Genomic DNA, 24,592 nt, shown 5'->3' on the forward strand with positions numbered 1-24,592 from the left:
AATTTCATGGCTGCAATCACCATCTGCAGTGATTTCGGAGCCCCCCAAAAATAAAGTCTGACACTGTTTCCACTGTTTCCCCATCTATGTCCCATGAAGTGATGGGATCAGATGCCATGATCTTAGTTTTCTGAATGTTGAGCTTTAAGCCAACTTTTTCACTCTCCTCTTCCACTTTCATCAAGAGGCTTTTTAGTTCCTCTTCACTTTCTGCCATAAGGGTGGTGTCATCTGCATATCTGAGGTGATTGATATTTCTCGCAGCAATCTTGATTCCAGCTTGTGCTTCTTCCAGCCCAGTGTTTCTCATGATGTGCTCTGCACAGAAGTTAAATAAGCAGGGTGACAATATACAGCCTTGATGTACTCCTTTTCCTATTTGGAACCAGTCTGTTGTTCCATGTCCAGTTCTAACTGTTGCTTCCTGACCTGCATACAGGTTTGACATTAAAGGAGATCTAAATAAATGTAAGATACAGTATGTTCTGGATGCATGTGTGCATGCTCAGTTGCTAAGTTGTGTCTGACTGGTTTTGACCCCATGGACTGTCCATGGGATTTTCTCGATAATACTAGAGCGGGTTTCTATTTCCTTCTCCAGGGTATCTTCCTGACCCAGGGACGGAACCTGTGTCTCTTGCACCTTCTGCATTGGCAGGTGGATTTTTTTTTTTTTTACCACTGAGTCTTCTGGGAAGCCCCATGTTCTAGATAGAAGACTCAAAATTATGAAGTTGATGTCTCTTCCAATTAATTTATAGAATCAATTAAACTTCATCAGAATCTGAACAAGATCATTCTTGGAACTTTGTTTAATGCTAAAATTTACATAAAAATGATAAGGGTTATGAAGAGTTCTAAAAAAAGGACAGGATGCTGAACCTGCCCTGTTAGATTTCAGAACTTTTTAACAAGCAACTGGAATAAAGATAGTTCGCTACAATGATACAGTTCATATCAATGTTATAATAAACAAGGAGATCAGCAGAAAAGAATGCTCTCTAGTAGCAGACACAGGCATACAAGGAAACATCAGATATGATCAAAGTGGCACTGCCAATCACTATAGACATAATGAACTGTTCCATAAACAATAATGGGACAGTCGGTCATCTGTATAGAAAAAAACATAATTTACACACTACCTTACATCATACATAAAAACTAATTTTAGATGGATTATGAATTTAATTGTAAAAATACAATTTTAAACATTTTAAGAAGAAAGTATAGGAGATCATGTCTTAGAAAGATTTAATCAATCTATTAAAACTAAAAATCAGTGTTCAAATAGGCCAAAAATATTTTTAAAAAATTGGGAAAAGATATTCATAAAATACAAAACGAACAGAATACTGGTATTCCAATTATATAACAAACATCAAAGAAATAATAGGAAAAAATATAATCCAAAGTGAGAAAAATGGGCAAAATACCTAAAAAGGCTTTGATGTTAGTAAGCACATAAAGAATTCCAAATTTGAAAACAATCAAGGAAATGCAATGAAAACCATCATGAGATACCACTTTATATCTACCGAGTTTAAAGAAGTCCAAAAACACTGAGCACTGACAAAGATACGGAGGAAAAGGTTACATACTCCGGTGTGTCTGTTCAGTACAGCGCTTTGATCACCAGTGAGCTCAGAGACAGAAGCTTTGCTGGCCGAGTGTGACGGCGGATACGCTGTACACTGTGTGAGAGCTGAGTGAACATGGACTACTGGGAAGAAAAAGAGGTGTGGTGAAGGGATAACGGGAAGACTTTGGTTTTGTTTTGTCTCGTTTAGGATGGGAGAGTCAAACATGGTAATAGGCTAAAGAAAAGCTGATAGAAAGACAGACTGATGACACAAAATACGAAATAAATGATAAAACAGGGACGGAACCAGTGTCTTCCATCCTGAGGACACAGGAAGATAAACAGAATGAGAAGCGTTATGAGGAAATGGAGACAGAAAATAGAAATTTTGCTTTTAAGAAAGCTGATGGTCTAAGATAATACTAAGATGTACAGTATTTTACAGATAAAAAGCATTTCACATACATTTCTTGCTAAATTCTAGACAGTATGTTATGCCTACTTTAGAGAACTGAGCAGAGAGATGCAAAAGGAGCTGCTTAAGATCTCATCACTAGTTAATAAATCCATAAAATGACACTGAACTAGATTTGAAAAAATTAAGCACAGCATATCATAATCAGGCCTCACACTAAGAGGAATGAAAGTCTGTATAGGAGATAATGAACTTCCCAGGTGGTGCTAGTGGTAAAGAAACCGCCTGCCAATTCAGGAGACATGGAGACACGGTTGGATCCCGGGGTTGGGAAGATCCCCTGGAGGTGGGCACGGCAACCCCCTCCAGTGTTCTTGCCTGGAGAATCCCATGGACAGGGGAGCCTGGAGGGCTACAGTCCATGGGGTTGCAAAGAGTCGGACATGACTGAAGCAACTTACCACGCAGGCATGCACACATAGGAGATATTAAAACACGTGAACACGGCACTGATAAACACAATGGCTTAGTCATGACAGTAGCTTACTTCGTGCTCTGGAGAAAGATGTTCCATGTTGATTCGTAAACATCTGAGACCAGGTAAAAAGTGATTAACCATTAAATCCTCTGGAATGACTGGAGAGAAGGTAGTTAGGGACATTTACAAAAACCAAACTGGTATATCCAACAGAACAACAGAAGCAGATTTCTTAAATGATGACTATAGTATATTGATCACTTAGAGCCAACAGGCTTCCCTCAAGCACCATCCTTATCTGTTGAGTTAGTTACTTGTCAAGAGTCAACTGTGTTTATTGTCACAAATTGCTTCATGTCAGAAGCATTCATTATTCTAACAGCACGTAGTTTAATAATATGGTATATAGACATATGAAATAATAAGGGTGAAAATGAAATAATGAAATTTAATTGGATGTTTAAATGAGGATAAAAAGAAAATTAATATTTCCATGATAACTAAGTTGAAAGTCCAGTTGCTTAAAACATTGCTGTTTAAAATATTATGCATGCTAAAATACAAAGAAAAATACAAAAATCTAGAAAAATTCAGTATTCATTATCAGAAATGTTTCTGGATTCTCTTTAAACAAACTTAAGCTGAAATTCATAGACAATTGTATTACAAATGTGATTATTCTAAGAAGGCCGATGTTTAAAACTCTAATCAACAGATTCATAAAAGAAATGCCTTAACTCTGTATCAAAAGATTGGTAAAGTAAGTTACATTTATGTGTTTTAAGTTAAAAGAAGTTACCTTAGGTACATATCATTTTCTTGATTTCTTCTGGTCCTGACTGAATTGGGCGAGAGAGGTTTTGCTGTAATAAGTTTAGTACTACCTATATTTCTTAGTCATATGAGTTTTAGTTGATCATATGACATTGAAAGGAGTCAGGAAAGCAGATGCATTTCTCAAGAAAACAATTCACCCTGTTCATTCACATTACTTAAAGACACTTTCTCACCTATCATAGTTATGAGCCATTTAAAAATAGTTCTTATTTAATATTATACCATATTAATATTAAAGTGAGAAGTGCCAGTAAATGACTTCCCCTATTAAAGATGAGGTGATTTTTCTGAACTAAATTATAATAAACTTTATTAAGTAAAAAAATCCATATAACTACTGCCTTGAAAATACAGTTATTTTCAAGAGAGAGAGGAATAAAGCCTCCTTTCTATCTACTCACTGTTTGGTCCTCTTCCCCATGAAATCCCACATTCTTAGGAGTTGGAAACTTATAGATCATTTAGTCCTATCTGATGTTAGAAACCACCTCTACCTCATCCATGAATGATGGTCATAAGGCCTCTGACTGCTAACAGTGACAGGATGTTCAGTTTCATAGAAGAGGTCATTGTACTTTTAGTTAATTCAGAGAGATCTTCTCAGACCACAGGCCTCTCTGTTTGTCAGCGTTTGCTCTGCACCTTAGTTGCACAAATGGGCCTAAGTTTTTTCCTACATAACAACCTTTAAAATAATTTTCGAATTATCTTTTCATCCCTAAACCATTTCTTTTCTAAGTCAAATATTTCTAGACTCCTTCAAACTTTATATTAAACATCATTTTTTGATGTAACACCTTGCCAAACCTATTAAAATATGATGTTGTGTTCTATCAGCTCAGAATGCAATGGAACAGCAGGACATAGACAATGTGATTTTCTTAGTGGCCATAACCACCCTATTGACACAAGTACAAGTTCTGACTCATGTAGAACTACTTGTACAGGATCTGTTGTTAAGATGAGTCTTCCCCTTACTGTGCAGGTATAAAGACTTTTCACTGTATTTTCTCTTAGTAGTATTCTGCACATAACTAAATATACAGTAACACTCCTTCTATACAGACGCCTGTGCTTTTCAGAAAGCACTGCCGTGTCCACCTGGAAAACTAGGCTTACAGAGCTAAAATTTTTGATCTTTCTTTTTTTGACTTTCTCATTTTCTCTGAGGCATATTCCTTTTGAAACTATAAGAAAATATAAGATTACACGTAACTTTTCACTGCAGTTTGTAAACATTTACTTTCGCAAAGTTTAGGGAAAAGGTATAAACATGTCCACGTTTTCTTTCTTTGATATGCCACACTCTGACATGCCATTATTGCTTTCTCATAAGGGTCCTGTCACTTCTCCATTACTAACCAGTCCTTCCTTGCAAATTCACAATCATCACTTCCTCTTTTTGCTTCCTCTATCTTCTCTAAGTTGAAAATGCCAACAAGATAAAATAGGAATGATAGTAAGTTCTGCTTTTAGTGGAATTAAACTTACAGAAAATATATGGTTAGTTGAGGCAAAATTATCAAAATATGGTATCTCTGCCTATTTTATAATCTATATTATAAAAAAGTAGCTTATATCAGCCACGTGACTAGGCAATTTGCAGCAGAGTCCCAAAATGAAATGCCCTCAACCATGCATCGAGCTTCAAGTGTTAACATTTTGAAAAGGACAAGCAGTTCCTTAACACATGGTTCTACATTTCTACTTTCCCTACCATCATTTTTTCTGTCCCAGCTATAATTCTCTGATTATGCTGTGTGGCACATACTTTCACAGTTCTATTCAAGTGTTTAGTGTTCACACCTTTTTCAACCTCTTATTTCCCCTTTCCAGGGCTATTCCGCTTTTAATGGGAAAGCCTGAAAGCTGGAGTTTGTTCTGCCCATCATTATCTTTACTTCCTTCTTAGTTTTATTTCATTTTTATTTCTTAGCTTTATTTTACTAGGTCTAGGATAGTAAAGAGAACATTTAACAGGATAGCTAAAGTTCATTGTTGTAGTCACAATTTTGCTTTTAACTATTAAAAAACAGAAGTCACTAATGTCTTCAAGTTTTAGTTTAATCATTTATAGAAAGTAGTGAGTGACATGGGTTAGATGATCTCTGAGCTTTCCTCCAGTTCTGCTATCAATGCAAATGATTAACCTGGGTGGCCCTGTATTTTTTTTCAATGAGTGATATGTCTCCAAGAGATATTCATAGGATCATAAAGGTGGTTAAACATTCATTAAAAGTGAATGCCAGGACATAGACAAGGCTTCCTTTTGATTAACAGAGAAGCCTCAGCTGTAGCTCATTTGTGGCTTAAGTCATACAGCTGATAACACAGATAAAATTTTAGTCAGTGTTTTCAAAATTATAGAACATATAAAAATAGTTATCAAGTTATCTTTTAAAATTAAGGGATGAGTAGAATGAAGACTGGGGCAAGTCAAATCAAATTTTTAAACTTCTACTCTACTTCTTAGTTAACTGAAGAAAAAATTATACTTTTCAATCTTTAACAACTGAGGTTCACTGCAAAACTGATCCTTAAATATAGATACACATAATAAAGCAAGGATACAACAACAGGCAGTGCACTGTAGGCTTCATAGAGATGGGTAGCAATATCCAGTCTTTTAGAATCCACAATTTGTAAGTTGTTCACCAAGGCTAACTTATGTAGATGTGGTATAACAACTGAAAAGAGAAAAAGAAATTATTAATTTTAACCTAAAATGTGCTTTATCCATTTAAAAAAATAATATTTTACTTTATAAAATTTTATTTTAATTTTGGATGATTTCAAAAGATCACCCACATCCTATACTTGCTTTTTCTTACTAGGGACGAAAGCATGTTTTTTCAGAATAAAGAATGATCTAGAATTTGGGAGAAATAGATTACAGCATGCTATTATAACCTAATTGTGAGGATGTACACAGGTCCTTTGGCTTCATTGCAATTCAGTTTCCTAATCTGAAAAATGAAAACCAAATAAATAAATGTAAACATCCTACCTCTTGTGTTATTATTATAAAGTTTATATAAATCAGGTATTACTGTTGCTATTAAAAGATAAATACAGAATACTTATTCTCTTTCAATATCAAATTATTTCACTACTTCATGAAAATATTACTGGCTCTAGTTTCTCAAGTTCATAGCAAAGACCAATGTCAAATAGTCCAGATGGCTGAGTTTTCAAGTCACTCAATGGGCTCAGAATCTGATATGTCAGTGAACAGCATAAAATTTCAAAAATACAGACAACACACTATTAAAATAAAAGCGATGGCCCAAGAAACAATAACCACTTAAGTAACGTTGAGCACCCCTACTGCCTAAGATCATATCTCTAAATACCATTTCCCACTAAAACCAGGGTTCCTTGGAGAAATGGCTCCAGGGTAAATGATTATCAAGTTGTTGATCACAGGGTCCCTTTCTCATCCCTGCTTGACTGGGGGACTCAAAACATGGTTCATAAGCACATATTCTGACCAACTGCAGTGACTTCTTTCACATTTACATTGAATTTGCATATGTTAAAGCCACAATCTCCTTATCAAAAAACCTTCTTTCTCAATAGATCAGAACTATAATTATAATCTTTAGGCTTACCTTAGTAAATGTAAAAAAAAAAAAAAAACCCACAAAAACTTCAGACAACAATGGCCATTTTTAGGGGACTTTTTGACTTGTCAAAATTGGTAACAACATACTGAAGAGCTGTTCTAAAAACATAAGTATAAGACAAAAACTTCAAATATTCATTGAATTCCTAATGAATTCACTGAAACTTTGATTCATTAACTGGCATGCTGAGGCCTCAACAAATGGTGGCTCTGAGACAGTCTCTCAAAGATTCTTTATTTCATTTCTGCCCAAACTTACCTTCCTTGCACTTGTTTATCTGTAAAAGCGTGGCCTCTCTATTCATTCTGCTCATTCTCTGTTATTTCTTATTCAAGCAATCCTTTCCTCAACGTTTTTCTCAGAAACTCAACAACCACACTACACAATATCCCCTTAAAACTGCTCAACTAGAAAACAAACCTAAACAAGTTTCTTTATAGTCTACTGACAGTTAAAGGCAATCATTTAGGATCTTCCTAAATCTCAGAAAATAGACATTTATTACAGAATTCAACATTTCATTATGTAAGTATTGTCCTGGGTTACCACATCTGTACCAATTAATTCACTCGACTGTTAACCCCTCAGATGGAGATAAATGGTTAAAAGATTTAATAACCCAAATGTGAGTATTTCTACAAATGAACTTCAGTGGGCAAGGAAAATAGGAAACACACAACATAAGGCCACTTCTGGAGCCTTTCACTTAAAGATTCAAAACTGCAAACAAAGTAAAGATAAATCAATAGGAAAGTTTTTAAAAACAGATTTTAGTAAAGTTCCAAAATATATTCTGGGGTAGATCCACAGCAAAAATGAAGGCAATCATGTCTTCTCTTTTTATAAAACGGCTGAGATCTAAAATAAGGAACTTAAAAAACAAAAAACAGAACTGATTTGAAATGTAAGACTGCTATGTTAGAAAATCTCTGAAGTATGACTGAACATTTTCAGAGAGCCTTATAAAGTTAAAAATGTGTAAAACAAACAAAATTGTATCATAGTCTGAAAAATATTCCCTAGTGGCTCAGATAGTAAAGAGTCTGCCCGCAATGTGGGACACCTGAGTTCAATCCCTGGGTCTGGAAGATCCTCTGGAGAAGGAAATGGCAACCCATTCCAGTATTCTTGCCTGGAAAATCCCATGGACGGAGGAGCTGGCAGGCTACAACCCATAGGGTTGCAAAGAGTTGGACACGACTGAGAGACTTCACTCACTCACTGAAAAAACCAAATGGCCCCTGAGATAAAAATCAAAACCTAAAGGTCCTGTGACAACCAAGAGTTGGGAAAGAAAAAGGGCCACTGGATGAACTGATGTCTTCTATTCTCTAAGAAATAGAGGGGGGAAAGTTCAAAAATATCACTCCAAGAAACAGCAGTTACTATCCTGCAATTCTCTGATCTTTCTCTAATTCCTAACAGTAATTCTCTATAAATACAGATAGCTAACAATATAGCATCCTTGTCAATATGGGTTCTACTTTGTCTACCATTCATCTTATTAATATAGGACATTAAGTTCCTTGGGGTAAAGTTTTAAAGCAAAAGAGAAGCCAACTGACTGAGTAGTAAATACAGAAGAAAAAAAACTTTTTTTGTCTTTAAAAAAAAAAAAAGGTCTAGTGCCAGAATGTGAAGGAAGACTGTATAAAACACACTTGTCAATCAATATACAGTTAACTTGTAGAAGGCTTCAGGGATAATGGTTTACTACACCTATTCAAGCATTGGAAACTTCTATTATCAATCCTTTCTCTAGCCAAACCTGTTATTTTGGGATCATTTGTGAAAAGAAAGTTTCTTTTTCTATGTAATGTGTTAGTCTTTCTCTTGAATGTACATAAAAAGGTTCGATTGTGTTCTCAACAATGTGGCACCCACCAAAGGTCCACTGACTATTTAGCCTATTCCTTGATTCAATAGCTAAGACCTGCTTCAGGGCAATTACACCCTCAATAAAGTCAGGCAAAGCTCCTGCAAAGGGTCATCTGTATATCTGATGTTACTACGATGAGGAACTAACCTTCAGTTCAGTTCAGTCCAGTCGCTCAGTTGTGTCCGATGCTTTGCAATCCCATGATTCGCAGCATGCCAGGCCTCCCTGTCCATCACAAACTCCCAGAGTTTACTCAAATTCATGTCCATCGAGTCGGTGATGCCACCCAGCCATCTCATCCTCTTTCGTCCCCTTCTCCTCCCGCCCCCAATCCCTCCCAGCATCAGGGTCTTTTCCAATGAGTCAGCTCTTCGCATCAGGTGGCCAAAGTATTGGAGTTTCAGCCTCAGCATCAGTCCTTCCAATGAACACCCAGGACTGATCTCCTTTAGGATGGACTGTTTGGATCTCCTCGCAGTCCAAGGGACTCTCAACAGTCTTCTCCAACACCACAGCTCAAAAGCATCAATTCTTCGGCACTCAGCTTTCTTCACAGTCCAACTCTCACATCCATACATGATCACTGGAAAAACCATAGCCTTGACTAGACGGACCTTTGTTGACAAAGTAATGTCTCTGCTTTTTAATATGCTATCTAGGTTGGTCATAACTTTCCTTCCAAGGAGTAAGTGTCTTTTAATTTCATGGCTGCAATCACCATCTGCAGTGATTTTGGAGTCCCCAGAAATAAAGTCTGATGCTCTTTCCAATGTCTCCCCATCTGTTTCCCATGAGGTGATGGGACCAGATGCCATGATCTTAGTTTTCTGAATGTTGAGCTTTAAGCCAACTTTTTCACTCTCCTCTTCCACTTTCATCAAGAGGCTTTTTAGTTCCTCTTCACTTTCTGCCATAAGGGTGGTGTCATCTCCATATCTGAGGTGATTGATATTTCTCCTGGCAATCTTGATTCCAGCTTGTGCTTCTTCCAGCCCAGCGTTTCTCATGATGTACTCTGCATGGAAGTTAAATAAGCAGGGTGACAATATACAGCCTTGATGTACTCCTTTTCCTATTTGGAACCAGTCTGTTGTTCCATGTCCAGTTCTAACTGTTGCTTCCTGACCTGCATACAGGTTTCTCAAGAGGCAGGTCAGGTGGTCTGGTATGCCCATCTCTTTCAGAATTTTCCACAGTTTATTGTGATCCATGCAGTTGAAGGCTTTGGCATAGTCAATAAAGCAGAAATAGATGTTTTTCTGGAACTCTCTTGCTTTTTCGATGATCCAGCGGATATTGGCAACTTGATCTCTGGTTCCTCTGCCTTTTCTAAAAGCAGCTTGAATATCTGGAAGTTCACAGTTCACGTATTGCTGAAGCCTGGCTTGGAGAATTAACCCTACTGCTAACTAAATTACTAAACTTTTTCTGTTAACTAATTGTGAAATATGCGAAATATTATGATTTCCTCCTCATGTTACCAACACTATTTCCCATTGAGAAACAATCTTGTGATTGTGTTTTTGTAGTTCCATAAGTGTTCATGCCCTTTTGGACACTGCAGTTCAAATCCTGACAATATTTTTGGTGATAATTCTTATAAACTGACTTAGGAAACCAAGCCTGTTATCCTTTCAAGAGCATGTCAAATGGCTAAAAATAAAAGGACTAAGATGTAGCAGTGATAACTGTCATGCTTTTGGTGTAATAATTACTGGATGCTTTGATACCACTCAGAAATTGCTATCATAAAGGTTGAGGCTCACTATAGAAGTGAAACTATAGAAACTGGAGAAAATGCTTTAGCAGATCATTATGCAGATTATTTAGCAGATTGACAAGCTGTGACTTAAAATTGTTGAATGGCATGCTAAGTAGAAGAAATGTACCTCTTTCATAACATGTCTAGAAACATATAAATTTCCTTAGAAATAAGAATTAAATAATAATCTCTACATATAAGGGGCACAGTTATTTTGAAATTAAGTTATTAAGAACTGTTTTAAAAATAACTTGAAATTATTTATGAGTTTTTTCATATGTCTACAGGATATAGTATAAGAAACCACTGAGTAATAGCAATAGTGATCAATCCTCAATAAGAAACTTGTTTCACTTTTAGCTTTCAAAGTATGAAAGACAAAGTGCAGAAGAGGCTTTAACACATGACATATCTACAGAGAAACTTATGGTTTTGCTTTTACATATCAATTTAGGAAAAAGAGTTAAAAAATGCAACTTACACTCATCTCGGAACCTTGGTTCTGCATTAGGCCCAATTCTACCAAATGTTTTTATGATCTCTTTATTCAGAGAATATTTGTCTTGATATTGAGGGTCTTCCAGGAAAGAAGCCAACTGCATTTTCACTCTTTCCAGCAACTTAAAATTGAATATTAAACAGTCAAATTGAGAGAAAGATACACACTAAACATGGTTTGCATCACTGGATTCAAATGACTTATATCAACATGAGTTGAAGTTTGAAATTAAATAAGTACTTCTTTAATCTTTCAGCTCAGAAAAGATCCTACATTTTTATGTTTACCAACTCTTTTTTTTTTTTTAACAGAAATATTCCCTGACAAACTGTAGAAAAGATCCCACAGTATTTAGGGGAAAAGATAAATGTATGATGATTTTGTGTCTAAGTTAGAATTCTTCAAACAGATCACAGTGTAAGTTACCCACTTATTCACCTTCTGAAAGCAATGAGTCATTAGTGACTTATATATTACTCATATTTCCCTAAAAGAAGTTTTTATTTTGGGATTAAGAACATGTTGAAATTCTGCCAAGACTGCAAGCTTTGCAGAATGATGTATTTTTTTATTTTGCTTCACCAGTGAAATATACATATATATGTAAGTGAAAAAACAGAAAACACTTTTTCCCACAGCTAACATAAGTTTAGTTTTTTGTTATAAAAAAATCTCTATGACAAAAATTTTACAAAACAGTCTATATATATATATATTTTTTTTTATTAAATGTCTATGAGATGGAAAATCTTGTTTTCCATTTAAGTGGCTAATATGTCCACAAATAATTGATTTTCTAATGTATAGCATTTGTCATTGTGCAAGGACATGTCCAATCTAATAATAGAGAATAACATTCTGATACTAATTTTGATAAGTGTCTAATAGTTAATGGTGCAGACAGAACCGAACAACTTTAGATCACACAAGTTTCTGAATCAAAATATACTTTGAGGGAGGAAGACTTTGGTAATCTCCTGAAGCAGGCATGAGAGAAGGTTGTCCCAGTGAAGTGGACTGCAAAAAGATGACACCAGTCTATGACATGACTTGCAGTTTGATATGAATGATAGTTACAAGAACATAGGTACCTCTAGCCTCCATTCCTGAAACTGAGGAAACCTGTTCCCTTCAAATCTGCACGTACTGACAACTGGGAATTTATGCAGACTATCCAGAAGTCTACTGAATAAGAGAAGTCTGTGAAACTAGATCTGCTGTGAAGGACTATTCAGTACTGCAATATCCAGACCAGCTCAGAATAGAACATCTGAGACCTGGCTTATACTAATTGAGAGATTACCTTAGCATGTGAAAAGATACTTTTGGTAGGCTATCATATTTTCAAACACTGAGATCCTCTCTGGCCCATAATTAACTAAGAAATAAAATGAATGTATATCCTCCCTGCCCCCAACCACAGGGTACGTGTATGGTCAGGTGCTTTCATCACCTCAGCAGTACATACAGATTAAATAAATTCCACTCATTTCCTACCTCTCTTTGGATAACTGTCTTCATAATCGTGCCAAAGGCTGGAATTGTAGCAATCCTGACAGAGCTGTTAGAATTAAAGAAGAAAAACACTTTACATTTTCTTTGAGACGAAAAACTCGTTATTATTAAAGTATATATCAACGTAAGTACAAGGTAAATATAGTGTATTAGTCACTAGCAATGACAAATTAAATAAAAAAAAAAGCAGAGCAAGAAGAATGCTCAAAAAGACAGACAGGATAACTTAAGGTTGTAGTCTGTGGAACTCACAATTCAGGATCATTGGACAAGGTAACAAGGGCCGGAGCAACCCGCTTATCAACTAATGCTTCACTCATGCCTCGAAGAGTCAGCTGTAAACCAGTCAACATGCAACAAAAAATGGTTTGGTAAACTGGAATGAGAACTGGGTTAGCTGTGACCGAGGATGGGCAGGCAGACTCACTGGCCTTTCTTGGTTTAGTCACCCACACGAGACATTAAAACATTAAGCCTCTGGTTCATGACACTATACTTACTGGTAACAACATGTTAGTGAGATTAGCAGAGCATCCCTTCTTGGCTTGGAAGAAATAGTCCATCAGCATGTTTTAAGTTTTGCAGATGTTTGTTGAGGACCAATACTACTAATAACTCTTTCAATATATGGGCCTTGTCATTAGGTTTACTGTGAAGGTTGACTTAAAAAAAAACAAAAACCCATACACGAATAGTAGTATGATAGTTTAAAATCAAGTAAGCATAATCCCATATTATTATTTCAAAGAGTTAAACCACTCTTCAGTGAATTTAAAAGCTGATGGTTCTTTCTTTATATATATCTATATATATATAAATTTTTATTTTTTTTTCATTTATTTTTATTAGTTGGAGGCTAATTACTTTACAATATTGTAGTGGTTTTTGCCATACATTGACATGAATCAGCTATGGATTTACATGTGTTCCCCATCCTGATCCCCCCTCCCACTGTCCTCCCCATCCCATCCCTCTGGGTCATCCTAGTGTACCAGCCCTGAGCACTTGCCTCATGCATCCAACCTGGATTGGCGATCTATTTCACACTTGATAATATATATGTTTCAATGCTATTCTCTCAGATCATCCCACCCTCGCCTTCTCCCATAGAGTCCAAAAGTCTGTTCTATACATCTGTGTCTCTTTTTCTGTCTTGCATATAGGGTTATTGTTACCATCTTTCTAAATTCCATGATGGTTATTTCGTAACAGGCACGTTTTGAAAGGGATGCCGAAGGTAAAAGGCAAGGACAACACTTACACTTCAGGGTCACTGGAGAGAGTTATGAGAGCAGGAACAACCCTCTGAGCTACCAGAGTTTCATTCACCCCCTTCACCAACAGCTGACTGGTCAGCACAGGGGGTAATCACAGGTGATGCATGGAAAGAACAAACAACAATGCCACGGGAAGAAGAAAGGAACAACCAAGAGAAAGAGAAAATACAAAAGCAAAACCAAAATTAGAAGCTAAGCCAATATTACTACTGCAGTGCTTAAAAAAGACAAAGAATGCTTAGGAGGAACATAAAGCTTCCACAGCCTAGCAGTCCCTGAAAACAGCTTGTCACCAATTCAATGGCAATTTGTACTACCAGTCACATAGTCTACACAATTTCCATATTCAATTAAAAGGCAATTTAAAATAAAGCTTTATTTTTTATTATTATTATATTTTTAAAGAAGCCAAAAAGATGACATACTGGCTTCTACGGTTAAATTTTTTAAATAAATCTGGTATAATTTTGTTTTGACCAACAAGGTACAAACTGGAATGCCTTTAAATCAAACTCAAATGGCTAGCAGCCACCACTAAATTGCTTTTGACTGTTCTAAAGCATGTAAATTTAAAAATCACATACAAAAATTCCCAGTCTTTCACATCACAGAGCTTTCTTTCTTGAGGTACAGAGACCTAAGACAGCCTAATGCAAAGGAGTTATTTCATGTGGGCATCAGACCTGGGTTCAGACTCTAGCTCTCCACTCGCTAGGCATGTGCCCTCACATATATTACACCATCCCTTGAAACTCAGTTTTCTCATCTGAAAATGGTGACTGTCATCTACCTTCAAGGATCGCTTCGCTACCAACTGCACATAATACACTTAAACACTGTGTCTGACAAAGGCTAGGCATTCTAGAAATGCAAGCAGAATTATTATGATGACTCAAAAAAGAAATTATTAATTAAAAAATGTTTCTGGTTGGTCAAAGGAGTTAATGCTTACAAAGAGATCATTTCTCTAAAAGCTCAAATTAAAAAAAAAATTTATAACCACAATTAGACCTATTTCTATAATCTAATCATAAAACAATTTTTTTAGCAGCCAACCATAAATCGCAGAACAAGAGGACAATATTAAGCTATATGCATTTTGTTTTTATAGAAATGACAGCATTTTATGAGCTTCAACAGAGAAGGGTAACACCCTAATCCTATAATCTCAATTTCAGAATGTAAATACAAATTATTAATCTTCAGTTCAGTTCAGTCACTCAGTCGTGTCTGACTCTTTGCGACCCCACGAATCGCAGCATGCCAGGCCTCCTTGTCCATCACCAACTCCCGGAGTTTACTCAAACCCATGTCCATCAAGTCGGTGATGCCATCCAGCCATCTCATCCTCTGTCGTCCCCTTCTCCTCCTGCCCCCAATCCCTCCCAGCAACACGGTCTTTTCCAATGAGTCAACTCTTTGCATCACGTGGCCAAAGTATTGGAGTTTCAGCTTCAGCATCAGTCCTTCCAATGAACACCCAGGACTGATCTCACCCAGGACTGATCTCACCCAGGACTGATCTCCTGTAGGATGGACTGGTTGGATCTCCTTGCAGTCCAAGGGACTCTCAACAGTCTTCTCCAACACCACAGCTCAAAAGCATCAATTCTTCGGCACTCAGCTTTCTTCACAGTCCAACTCTCACATCCATACATGACCACTGGAAAAACCATAGTCTTGACAAGATGGACCTTTGTTGGCAAAGTCTCTGCTTTTTAATATGCTATCTAGGTTGGTCATAACTTTCCTTCCAAGGAGTGTCTTTTAATTTCATGGCTGCAGTCACCATCTGCAGTGATTTTGGAGCCCCCAAAAATAAAGTCTGACACTGTTTCCACTGTCTCCCCATCTATTTCCCATGAGGTGATGGGACCAGATGCCATGATCTTAGTTTTCTGAACGTTGAGCTTTAAGCCAACTTTTTCACTCTCCTCTTCTACTTTCATCAAGAGGCTTTTTAGTTCTTTGCTTTCTGCCATAAGGGTGGTGTCATCTCCATATCCGAGGTGATTGATATTTCTCCTGGCAATCTTGATTCCAGCTTGTGCTTCTTCCAGCCCAGCGTTTCTCATGATGTACTCTGCATGGAAGTTAAATAAGCAGGGTGACAATATACAGCCTTGATGTACCCCTTTCCCGCTTTGGAACCAATCTGTTGTTCCATGTCCAGTTCTAACTGTTGCTTCTTGACCTGCATACAGATATCTCAGGAGGCAGGTCAGGTGGTCTGGTATTCCCATCTCTTGAAGAATTTTCCACAGATTGTTGTGATCCACACAGTCAAAGGCTTTGGCATAGTCAATAAAGCAGAAGTAGATATTTTTCTGGAATTTTCTTGCTTTTTCGATGATCCAGTGGATGCTGGCAATTTGATCTCTGGTTCCTCTGCCTTTTCTAAATCCAGCTTGAACATCTGGAAGTTCATGGTTCACGTACTGTTGACGCCTGGCTTGGAGAATTTTGAGCATTACTTTGCTAGTGAGATGAGTGCTGCTGTGCAGTAAACCAGGCAAATCAACTGGAATAGAAAAGGGAGCCCAGTGATCTGGCTTTCACTGGGACTCCTTTTCCAGTCTGGGGCCACTGAATTTTCTTCGAATTTGTACTTGATTTTATGCCTCCAGCTGTTTCAAAGAAGACATATCTCTATCTTTTACCTCATTCTTTTTTACAATGTATTGATTACAAAATACTAAAATATACAAAAAAAAAAAACAAAGAACAAAAAAATCTTAAGTAAAACGTCAAGAAGTTTGGTGTGTATACTAATCTTTATTTAGACTAAAAATATGTAGTCTATAAAGCCAATTTTAAAACTTTCAATAGCTTTTAAAAACTATAAGCTATTATTTTTACCCCAGTTGCACAAAAGAAGCTTTCAGGCTATCAAGAGGAGCATTAGATAATGAAAGCAAGGTCATTTCATCTTCTAAGAATCCAATCAACAGCTTTCGGTCTTCTTCCTACGGAGGAAAAAGACTGATGATGAATTTCCAAGCAATCAAGTAGAACTTAAAAACCATCATTTCGTATGTACAATTAGAAAAATTTATCAAATAAGGGGAATATATCCTAATTTGGAAGCATTTTAATTAAAGATATTTATTAGGCATATCTATGATCACAATGGTATGAGGACAAACACTATTCTTTTTTTTATGTTTTATTTTTTTATTTTTTCCATTTATTTTTACTAGTTGGAGGCTAATTACTTTACAATATTATAGTGGTTTTTGTCATACATTGACATGAATCAGCCATGGATTTACATGCATTCCCCATCCCGATCCCCCCTCCCACCTCCCTCTCCACCCAATTCCTCTGGTCTTCCGCATGGTGCACCCAGGCCCGAGCACTTTCAATTAAACCACGCCCTGGCTGGTGATCGCTGTTCAACCCTAGGTAATATATATGTTCGAATAATAATATATTACATATGCTGTTCTCTCGAAACATCCCACCCTCGCCTTCTCCCACAGAGTCCAAAAGTCTGTTCTGTACATCTGTGTTTCTTTTTCTGTTTTGCATATAGGGTTATCATTACCATCTTTCTAAATTCCATATATATGCATTAGTATACTGTATTGGTCTTTATCTTTCTGGCTTACTTCACTCTGGATAATGGACTCCATTTCATCCATCTCATTAGAAAGGATTCAAATGAATACTTATTAATGGCTGAGGAATATTCCATAGTGTATATGTACCACAGCTTCCTTATCCATTCGTCTGCTGATGGGCATCTAGGTTGCTTCCATGTCCTGGCTATTATAAACAGTCCTGTGATGAACATTGGGGTGCACATGTCTCTTTCAGATCTGGTTTCCTCAGTGTGTATGCCAGCGATGGGATCGCGGGTCATAGGCAGTTCATTTCCATTGTTTAAGAGAATCTCCACACTGTTCTCCATAAGCTGTACTAGTTTGCATTCCCACCGAAGCAGTATAGACGGTTCCCTTTTCTCCACACCCTCTCCAGCATTTATTGCTTGTAGACTTTTGGATAGCAGCCATCCTGACTGGCATGTAATGGTATCTCATTGTGGTTTTGATTTGCATTTCTCTGATAATGAGTGATGTTGAGCATCTTTTCATGTGACAAACACTATTCTTATTCATAGATTTTGACCTGAGCTGTCAAATATGGTAGTCACTCACCACATGTGGTAACTTACACTCAAACTAAAGAGAAGTAAAATCAAAGATTCAGTTCCTAAGCTGCACTAATTACAATTCAAGCTGTTTAACATCCATGTATGGTCACCTCACTGGACAACTCAGATACAGATTACTTGCATCACTGCAGAAAGTTTGATGAGATAGTTCTGGTTTAAAACACAAAACGGTATATATTTTTTTAATTAAAATTCATTTTAGCAGTTTTACTTCTCATTAATTTTGGCTCTAAATACTTAAATATAAGTCACTAAAACAGTTATCCTCCTAAGAGTAGAAATTGATATCTGAGTAATTATCAGTGGTGAGAAGTTGCACAATTGCTGAAATACAGACCATTGTGTCCTTAAAAAAAATAGTCACACCTTTGATTAAAAAATTACCTTTATTTTTAAGCTTTCTTTGACAAACCATTATTTTAATAATCAGAAAATATTTCTTTCTTTTTTTACACAGCACACTATTAAGAAATTTGTTAGAAAAAGCAAGTCTGCTCAATATTAAAGTTTAAAAAGATAACTGTACATTAAATTAGCCAGAATCTGTAAGGGAAAGAATCTGACATTCTATCATGGAATAAATATATAATAAATTAGAGTCAAATATTTTGTCTTTAGGGCTATATTATGTCAACAATAAATGGCTTCTATATATATCAGTATCAACGCTTCCTGGTGGCTTGGCGGTAAAGAATCCACCTGCCAATCAATGCAGGAGACGCAGGTTTGATCCCTGGGTCAGGAAGACCCCTCGAGAAGGAAACGGCAACCCACTCCAGTATTCTTGCCTGAAATATCTCATGGACAGAGGAGCCTGGCAGGCTATAGTCCATGGGGTCACAAAGAGTTGGACATGACTGAGTGACTAAAAAGGCACATACATCACTAGATCCATGAGGAAGACTGGATTACCATCTAACTTTTCCTACATGGTAGGTTAATTTAGAGTGAGGCAGAAATAAAGGACTGTCAAAAGTAATGTTCAGCATGAATAAAGGATGGACACAGCAGTTTTGTAATATGCTGGTTTGCTTAGTGAAGAACGGAAACACTGACAAGCCACCATCAGAGCTACAGTGGAACAGAAACCTCACTCATTTTTAGTTGCTTACTGTATCAGAGGATCCATAAAATTTGGAAAATAAACTGTAAATCTGAAAAAAACTTAACTGTGAAGCAACAGCTATAAAATATACTGCTAAATGAGCATGAACTCTTTGATTTGAAAATTTACTACAACACAATTTCTCAACTTTGAAATTTCAAAACAAGTAATACTGCTTACATACTTGATTCAAAATAGGCTTTGTTTGTCAAAGCAACAAGGACAGTTAATTTACCTTAATGGAAAATTTTGTTTAGTAAGAAAAACACTGGTGTGTGCTTCCTTAGGCACTGGCAATCTATGATAGCCACTCAGTTCTCATTTTGTAAATAGTAGCAAAGCTCTTATCTCTTTAGATATTTGGATTTCACACAGTTACTCAAAAAATATGTCTATATTGATTTATTCAATAAATCTATTCTGAGGGACTGCTATGAGACAAACCTTGTATTTCATACTTTATCAAGCCTTAAAATATGTATTTCATATTTATTATGCCTTAAAATACTATTTATGGTCAAAATCAACATACTTAGCATACTTACTGCCCAAGCTTAAAAATGAGAGAGGAAAATACTGACATCACCTTTGTTATCCTGCTGGAAGAGCTTCCAAAATTAAAGAGGAAAACGGTATTTGTGCTGTTGTGCCTGGTAATGTGCTAGGAGTTAATCGCCACAAATTTAAGGACAACAATGGATGCAATCTGTTAAGGTTACATGACTTAAAATATTCTAAACACAGAGATCCTGTGTGTATCTGTATTATGAGGTAGTCTGAGAAACTAGGGTAGAAAAGTTAAAAGAATACTGTACTACTTTAACTGAGTTGGAGCTTCTACTACAAGATATCTTATGATATTGTAGAACTACAGTTTAATATTATAAGAAGATTCAAATCTGACTTGGAAGAAGAGTGCAATAAATATGAACGGCTATACTTTGAATTCAAAAGGCAAAAAAAAGTTAGGATTAGTATGGAAAATTAGGGGAAAAAAGATCTTCCTCTTTGATTTTCCCATTCTAATCCTTTTTAAAACTTAATTTGGATTTATTTTATTGTTTTCCTATGATTACATTCAGATTAATTGGGGGGAGTGGTCAGAAATACTACATAGGAATTACTGTGTCATAATTTCTAAAATGCTTTATCTTGAGTCCATATTTTCAACTCACAGGTGGGACTGCCTCACACTTAAAAATGACTGATATGCCTTAATACACAACGTGTTAATTTAAAGCAATGCTAAGTAGAGTGAGGTGGTCTGCTATACTGGTGACCACCAATGAACCACCTCCTGGGTCAAGCTCTCATTCAGTTTCCTCTTTTTTCAATCGGGGTTGGACCTGTGACTTGCTTTAACCAACAGAATACAGTAGTAGTGATGTGCTAACTCCAAAGCCCAAGCTGTAGCCTAGCAAATTCTGTTTCTTGCAATTTTGGGAGCCCTAAGCTAGCACAGAATGAGCCTGGCTCTGCCACTCCACAGGACGTGCGGACAGAGAGAGGCCCTAAGACCGTGGGGACTGAAACCCAGCCACCCTTCCAGGAGCCTCACCAACCAACCAGGTGAACACAGCCACACAGCAAGAACAGTGGAAGAGACACCCAGCTGAGCACAGACCATGAGCAATAAAAGAGTTATAACAATCCTTCATGTTTCGGGATTACAAAATACTTCGCTAAAAATGATGAAACAGTATGTTACAGCATTTTGCAGTTTGCTTTAGCTAACACATGTGCTTTGTTTATTAATGAAAAAATTATCATGAAACACAAAGAAATTGCTACATAAGTACAACCCAACACTTTTAAACAAAATATCAAGAAGCACACAATCTCTAATTTTATTTGTTTAACAGAGACTCAAGAGACTATTATTAAAATATGCTTTCTACTATAAACTATTTATTGAATAAGAAGAATAAATAAATTTGCTTCTCGTTTATGGGTATTATTTTCACTTATAAACACATTAAAAGATATAACATTAGCTATCTTTCTAAATAGAAAGTGCTTTTACATTTTCCAACCAAAGAATTTTTCCCTTACCTGAATATAACACGTAAGGACTCCTGTTGCATAAACGGGGACAGTAGCTTTTGTGAGGACCCCATTTCCTGCTGAGGAATCTAAAAATCACAAAAATAATTTAAAATATCTGAGTATGCTTTAAATGTAAAGCAAAAAGTCATAGTACAAATTATATTTTAAATTACAATTGGTTACAAGGCTTACAAATAAATGTTATCATTACTTTAAAAATACTTTGATCAAAACATATATATCCACTGGTGGTTGTGAAAATGCAACTTAATACTTTTCAGAGCCATTAGCATACACAATTTTGATAGATGGGAAAAACTTTAATGACCAAAATGCGATGCTATACTGTTATTTGCATAGTCATAAATCAGAGCTCTCTTTAACACTTTCCCAACTGGCCATATAAGCATGTTGTATGAATTTTCAGGCTTTTAATTTGCAGTATTCAGTAAAACATCAAGGTACTCAGCTGAAAGGAGACACCTAGATATATATTTAACCTGCTTCTAGACATCGAGACACTACCTAGTTTCTACTATTAGCCTAGTTCCAGAGCTCTTCCTGTATCCTGTACGGGGGTTTTTTAGAAGCCAGACAGAAGCCTGACTATTTTCATGGAGTAGGGAGGTTAAATACAGCTTGGGGAAAGGGGAAAGCATCCAACCACAGCTGAGTGTCCTGTGACAACTTTAAGACATCAGATTTTCCTATGCAGCATGTGTAGATGATTTTTTAAAAACAGGTCCAGAGATGATATGGCAGTTGCTATTTATAGCACCAACAGCTCTCACTTACTGATGTTAGGCATTATTTGAAGCACTTTACATTTGCTTTTATGTACTCAAACTTTTAAAAATTACTTTTTTCTATTCTTATATGGTTTTAAATTCTTTTCAGAAAGTAGTACATACAGAATTCAGGTAAAAACATGTATTTAACTATCTTGAAAGTATTTTCACCAAAAAAGAATCTATTTTCATATCAATTAGTATTTGAGGTTTTTTTATTCTCTTGGCAAGAGTAATTTTACCTTTTGGGGACTACTGATGTTGGCTGAGTGTGACTATGGTAGCTGAGAGGTAAATCTGAGGCTACGAACATAAGCTTAAGTTGAATTCATACATATAGACTGAATATAATCACCTCATAACTAATAATTCTGAAAGCTATCATCATCAGAATGTATAATTAACTAAACAGATAATACCAATTTTTAATTCCAAGTAATCAAACCATTAGAAAGCTATATAACATAAACTTTAGGAAGCATTTGTAAAAAAAAAACCCAAACAACTCACTGACATTTTCAAACTTAAAAGGAATCATTTATTCACTCTCTAATTACCTCTGAGGATAGACAAAAATGGAGTTTTCCAGATGACTCAAATCAAATCACTAAGGTAAGACTGAGATAAGAATTACCTATATATCCAAAACAGCCAAATTAAAATACAAATCACGGGGACTATACATTTTTGTCCTTAATATTTTTCACAATTCATTCCTAGAAATTAGAAAAATACACAGGGACCTAAGATCCACACATAAAGGAGTTCTTGGTGCTATAACCAGACTTCTTAAGACAGTAATTGAAAACTATGAACAGAGGGGCTGGAGCTGTCCATTAAAGCCTGTAGTTTCTTAAAAATCACATGTTTCATTAAAAAAATATATGTATATCTTATATTCTATTCAGTTATACTTGTTTTAATTTTTAAAAGTTCTAAGTAACTAATTATGAATTATATGCTCTGTATTTTTTCCTTTTTAGTATTTCAATTGCACCACTTCAAACCTCCAAGGGTACAAGTAAGTACACAGTCTGAGAAGGTCAGGCTTAGGTCAATTTGATTACAGTGAAGGTAGATATTTACAATAAAACTGACGGAGATTAATCTTATTACTACTCCATGGAAAGGATATTAGATGTAGCAGTGCTGTAAACCCAAGAACTCCATAGTATAAATTTTCCTTTTCAACTGTACTTGTTAGTTTATTTATACAATTTGCTTATAATGAATAAAGTATTGTTCTGAAGTAAAGAGACTTAATTGTTTGTAGAAATTATAATGCACAAACTTACCAATATTTTCTTCAGACAGCCTTAAAATCTCCTGGAACGGAGGTTTTACCTAAGCAACCCGAAGAAAAGATCCAGAACGTCTCAGGTTCAACAGACCAATCAATGGTTAAATATAATGTTTCCTACCATTGCTACTACTACTTATTTTTAAAGATTTAAGTAGTCAAAAACACAACAGTTCTTAAAAGCCATAGGAAAAAAAGAAGTGTCAAGTTTCTGAAAACAACGTCTTATTAGAGATAAAATATTTAAAAAATCAATTTAGGTCAGCAAGTTTTCTGAAGGACCTTTAGATTCCTTCACTAAATTAAAATAATTTCCAAGGTGACTTTAAGTGTTTGAAATTACTACCTCCCAAAACCGAACCTGATGACAGAAAGGATACTTAGGCAGATAGTATATGATTAAAACTGTTGAAAGAAAATGTTCTGTATAAAAGGAATGAAAATGAAATTCCATTCATTTAGGATATTCAGTAAGTAAGATACTCATTATGTTATATCCATTGGCTTAGTCTTTAACTTTTTTAAAATTTGATTTTAAACAAGAAAGACAGAATTTAACATTAAAGTTTTAAGTTAGAGAAAATGCTTGTTTCAAGTTTTATTATTTAACATCACAGATTTCAGGCCTCTGAAGTCAGCCACTTAAGTGTTAAAGTGAATTCCTAATTGCTTTTGTAGGAAAAAGTAAAATAAATAACAGTTACTTCTTCCGGAGATGTCAAACAGGTTTTGCCAATAGTGATTCCCAGTAAAATCCAACTATACTTAATAATTAGATGTTAATGAATGATTTGGTTTCTCCTACAGTAACATTAAGCTCTGATTTTTGCCCTCCTATCAATAGGTCTGGCATATTAATCTGCAAATTCCATTTAAACTGAGATGTAGACCACTGTGAAAAGATTAACTTACAGCATTAGATGTACAGGATTAAATTTCATTTCACACATGATAAGATTAAGCACAGCTACATTAAATGATTTACTCAAGGATACACAGAGTCACAACCCATTTTCTGAATTTTGTCAGTCCACTATACCAAACTGTTATGCTCTAAGTGTTTAAAAAACTACAGGCTTAGTAGAGAGGTGCCACAAAATTTTTACCTTTTAAATGTCTTAACATACAGCAACTACATCTTTGTAAGGTTTTGTTAACGCTCTAAAGAACTGGCTCAACAATCTGTTATGAAGACAAATGGATTAACAGGATTAAAGAAGAAATTAGGACCTAAGAACTTTCCAATTTTAATATTTAAACAACAAAATAACCTGGTTAGGCAAATGTAACAGTGATTGAAATATGC

At 35.8% G+C, this 24,592-nt stretch overlaps 1 pseudogene; it reads right to left on the minus strand.

Moving 5' to 3' along the window:
* Positions 1-366: 366 nt before the first annotated feature.
* Positions 367-24,592, minus strand: part of LOC122446821 — a 66,642-nt pseudogene continuing 42,416 nt past the window's right edge.

Source organism: Cervus canadensis, chromosome 8 (assembly GCF_019320065.1).
Source record: "Cervus canadensis isolate Bull #8, Minnesota chromosome 8, ASM1932006v1, whole genome shotgun sequence".
NCBI lineage: Eukaryota > Metazoa > Chordata > Mammalia > Artiodactyla > Cervidae > Cervus > Cervus canadensis.